The sequence below is a fragment of the Gopherus flavomarginatus genome, chromosome 5 (assembly GCF_025201925.1).
Source record: "Gopherus flavomarginatus isolate rGopFla2 chromosome 5, rGopFla2.mat.asm, whole genome shotgun sequence".
Lineage (NCBI taxonomy): Eukaryota > Metazoa > Chordata > Testudines > Testudinidae > Gopherus > Gopherus flavomarginatus.
In genome coordinates, this window is record NC_066621.1 from 55,072,292 (window position 1) to 55,076,938 (window position 4,647).

Consider the following 4,647-nt stretch of genomic DNA (forward strand, 5'->3'; position numbering starts at 1 on the left):
TTGCAACATCCAGCTAATAAATACATTTTAATAGCTTATTAATTGCACATGTTAAAGCATTTGAAACTTAAAAAGTAACACTTCCATTTTAACAACCTCTCTTATTTCTTTATGTTTGCTGTACAGTGTCTTTTATATTATTTGTGTTGCTAGGACCCTCAGACATGGACCAGGACCCCATTGTGGTAGGCACTGTACAAACACAACAACAACAAAAAAGAAATCTCTTGCTAATCTATTTAGTTTATATTAAATTTCTAAAAAAAAAAAAAAAGGGTGTGTGTGGGGGGGGAAGAATCCATTATAAATATCCCTGAACTGCTGAGGTCTGTTCCTTTTCAGACAAAACAAGTCACATCTGAGGAAGGAAGAAGACACAAACAAAAGCTGCAATTTCTGTCTTTCCCACTTGCAAATTAGCTGCTAGGAAGTTACAGGCACAACACAATCTTATTGTGACCTGGCAAACTTTTCTGCATGTGTTAAGGTGTTGATTTTACTTTGCCTTTTCTTATTGCAGCAGTGTTGCAAAATCAAATGCCTTATGTACCTAAGCCAAACTTTTGGCGGAGGTTTAGATTGGATATTAGGATAAACTTTTTCACTAGGAGAGTGGTGAAGCACTGGAATGGGTTACCTAGGGAGGTGGTGGAATCCCTTTCCTGAGAGGTTTTTAAGGTCAGGCTTGACAAAGCCCTGGCTGGGATGATTTAGTTGGTGTTGGCCCTGCTTTGAGCAGGGGGTTGGACTAGATAACCTACTAAGATCCCTTCCAACTCTGATCTTCTATGATTCTAAGGCAAAAAAAGAGAAAGGAAAGAGACAAAATAAGGAAAAATGACACAACAGGATGACTGGGAAGGATAATAGTAAGTCCAGCCATCAATCTGGATGCAGCTGAACCTAATGCAGATAGTGGTATTAGCTGGTGTGCTCTTCTTGGTTAGTCAGGACTAGGGCTAGTCAAAGAGTTTGTGTTGAAACTCTTTTTTAAATGGACAACTGCGTTTGCAAAACATTTTTCACAAAAAGTGTCTGCTTTCTGTGCAGAAACTTAGGTTTTATTTATTTATAAATATATTGTCAAAAGAACATCTGAAAACTGAAATATAATAGCAAAAAACTAAAATACTTATATTCTGAAATGCCATCTTGATGGCACCTGGGAGTTGTAGCTCAGGTGCTTTGTGTTCCCATTTTTCATTCTGGGTCAGATTCTCCAGCCATACTTCAATTTGCATTATACGCTGCTGCCATGAGAGTACCACGGTGCACTGCCTCCCTTCCCCTGTGTAGTCCAACCAGTGAGCCTTGCCTATAGAGGAGAATGGGGGCATGAAGCACCCAAACTGCAGCTCCCATAAAGCACTCTAGCAGCATTTCAGAACTGAAATATTTGGCCAAATCCCAAAATATTTCAATTCTGGATTTTGGCCAAATATTTTAGCTTTTTGACAAAAACAAGATAGAAGTTTTTTTGGTCAACATTTTCCAGCAAAGGGGGGCAGGGAGGGAGAGAGAGGAATTCCAACCAGCTTTATTTGAGACATCTGTCAGGATGAGGACCATGGAGGTCCAACAAATGGTACATTCCTGGATCCCAGCTGAGATATGAACTTGAGATTTCTGCTGCCACCCTCCACCAGTGTATCAAATTTCTTTCCCAACTTCCTCTCTTTCTGGGTCTGGATTTTGGGCAGAGGTTCAGATCATTTTTAATTATATCTGAACCAGTTCTCCCATCCATGGCACGTGTATGCTGTCTCATTATAACTGTCATTCTGGTTAGAAGTTTAAAAGGAACGGAGTAACTGTTCATTGAACCCTAGAAAGTCAGGGATAGAGTTGCTGTTTGATGTCCACCTTCTTCACGGTATGGAGATTATCCAAGTTTTAAAATGTATGTTTCTTCTAGTGGTCCATCTTCAGTATCAGCCTCACATCTGACCTTGCATTCTTTATTTTGTTCTTCAGCTTTAAACGTCACAGAGAAAATAAAACCACCCTCAGACTCAGCATTTTCTATTCCTTCGTCGGTGAGATATTTCCCCTTAAACCAGGAAATGTAGATGTCATCTGTATTCCTATATAAAACAGTGAAATGTCACATCCTCACCAGCCTTTGAGTTCCTAGTACTGCACTCTGTCTTAACTGTCTCTTGACTAGAAGGGCGAGGGCAGTGATTCTCAACCTATTTACCATTGTGAGCTGCATCCAATACTATCTGTATGGCCCTGAGGATGTTACATGGGCTGCAGCTGTGTGCTGATTGGGCTATAGGTTGAGAACCATTTGATTGGGGCCTAAAAAGGATACAGTTGTCATGAAACAGGATTACAAATAAGCCTACATAATGATAAGGCCTCAGAAGCAGGGACCTTCATATTTGCTGTATGTTAGGATATGTTTTGCTGCTCAAGTTGTCATTTTTACATGTCATAATTTTTCTGTTCACATGTGACTATTGCCTGTTAAGCTTACATAAATAAACAGAGGTGTAGGTCCCCAAATCCCATATCTCATGGATGTGCCGGAGTCTGGGTCCATCCATGAAGAAGCCTGGTCTGGTCACGTTCCTTCTCTGGTCCCCATGGGCCTCTCCAGCTGCCTTGCCTGCCATGGACCCCAAAATCCCCCACTGCTACCTTCAAGGGGTTTCCAAAGTGTGAAGAGGGCTGATGCAAAGTATTACTGATCAGTGTTAATTTTTGTGTCAGTTCTCAATATATAGATTTGATAGCGTAACAAGGCACAGCCTCTCCAGCCATGCCCCTTCCAAGCAAATGAATCCCTGATCCCACAGATAGACCTTCAAGGGCATGGAGGAGGGAATGATTGCCTTCTCTCACTTCTCCCAGTAGGCTTTCCATCCCTGTGTCTGAAGAGGAAAAGGGGGTGAATAGGGCCATTGTTATGAGATGGGGCTTTGCAGTTTCATCTCAGTTTTAGGTATAATACTCACTTGTTGATGGCTTTGTGTGGTTCTGATTTACCGTCAGAGTAGGTATTCATTCACAGCTAGTTGAGAAATCTTTAAATCTTTAAAGGGGAAAGCAAATACCATGTTACCTATAATATCAAGCATACATTTGTAATGGGGTAATTAACATATCAATGGGAAAGCACACAATGTAAAATTTGTCCAACTCCATGGCATCCTTATCAATATGTTCTCCTCCCCTGTTAGTCAATACAGCTCTGTGATTTCATATTCACTCACAGAGGACATCTGACTGCAGCATATAAATAACTTGCTGTTTCATTTATCTTCTGAAACCTTTTAAACAAGCCAGTTTTTAGCAGGAATATTTTGGGATGTCACCTCTCAATTTTAATGATTAAAAATAGAAAGTGACAAGTCTTTTTCTCGGCCAAGCTTTGGGATCTGTACTATAAGAAAGTGAACATGGATAATTCAGGGCATAGCACTGAGAGCAAAAGGTGGACTAGGGTTTGGAACTGAACTTCCCAAGGCAGTAAAATCTACCTTCATACAGATATATAGATTCAAATATACTTAGTGCCAGATTCTGATACCTTCCCTCATATTAACTAGTACCTTACTCCACATGCAGTGCTGTTAAAATCAATGGGAATAGTCACAGGGCAAGGTACTACTCAACACGAGAAAGGGAAGTAGAATCTGATTTTAGGAATTAAGCCGTTCTGCTCACCTCTGAGTTTCAATTCAAAGGCTCTCTCTATATGGGAGTGAGTTGTTGGATTAGTAACCTCACATCTGATCCTTCTCCCTCTGTCAGTTGCATTTGGAGTAAATTTTATTTTAGTTGTAGAAAAACATAAACCATTTTCACCAATGTGAGTTTTTATGATACAGTTTTCTTCAAGTAACTTGGCCCAGGTTTTATACCACACAGATTTTATATCTTTAGGTGCAAACTCCAATATGGAAACTTCAAAACAGACAGCCTGATTAACATTAAGCAGAAACATCAGGAAGCTTAGCTAAATGGGTGAGAAAGTGTTTCTGACAGTGAAGTAAAAATTTCTGGAAACTAATCAGTATGATTATTAAGCAAAGTAACTAACAAGAAATAGCGTACACATACTTTTTATCAGAGGGTAGCCGTGTTAGTCTGGATCTGTAAAAGCAGCAAAGAATCCTGTGGCACCTTATAGACTAACAGACGTTTTGGAGCATGAGCTTTCGTGGGTGAATACCCACTTCCTCAGATGCATGTAATGGAAATATCCAGGGGCAGGTATATGTATGTGTGCTAGCAAGCAAGCTAGAGATAACGAGGTCAGTTCAATCAGGGGGGATGAGGCCCTGTTCTAGCAGTTGAGGTGTGAAAACCAAGAGAGGAGAAACTGGTTCTGTAATTGGCAAGCCATTCACAGTCTTTGTTCAATCCTGAGCTGATGGTGTCAAATTTGCAGATGAACTGAAGCTCAGCAGTTTCTCTTTGAAGTCTGGTCCTGAAGTTTTTTTGCTGCAGGATGGCCACCTTAAGGTCTGCTATAGTGTGGCCAGGGAGGTTGAAGTGCTCTCCTACAGGTTTTTGTATATTGCCATTCCTAATGTCTGATTTGTGTCCATTTATCCTTTTCCGTAGAGACTGTCCAGTTTGGCCGATGTACATAGCAGAGGGGCATTGCTGGCATATGATGGCGTATATTACATT

The 4,647-nt window shown here is 40.5% G+C and overlaps 1 long non-coding RNA gene across 2 annotated transcripts; it reads right to left on the reverse strand.

Annotated features, from left to right (window-relative positions):
• Positions 1-784: 784 nt before the first annotated feature.
• On the reverse strand, positions 785-4,072 carry LOC127052300 (uncharacterized). Of its 2 annotated transcripts, none has more exons than XR_007774719.1 (3): positions 3,676-4,072; positions 2,964-3,040; positions 785-2,084 (listed from the first exon to the last, which is right to left on the reverse strand). It is a non-coding gene; the product is annotated as an uncharacterized LOC127052300 (long non-coding RNA). The 2 variants fall into 2 exon arrangements; XR_007774718.1 differs by having other exon boundaries at positions 785-2,879.
• Between the last annotated feature and the right edge of the window lie 575 nt (positions 4,073-4,647).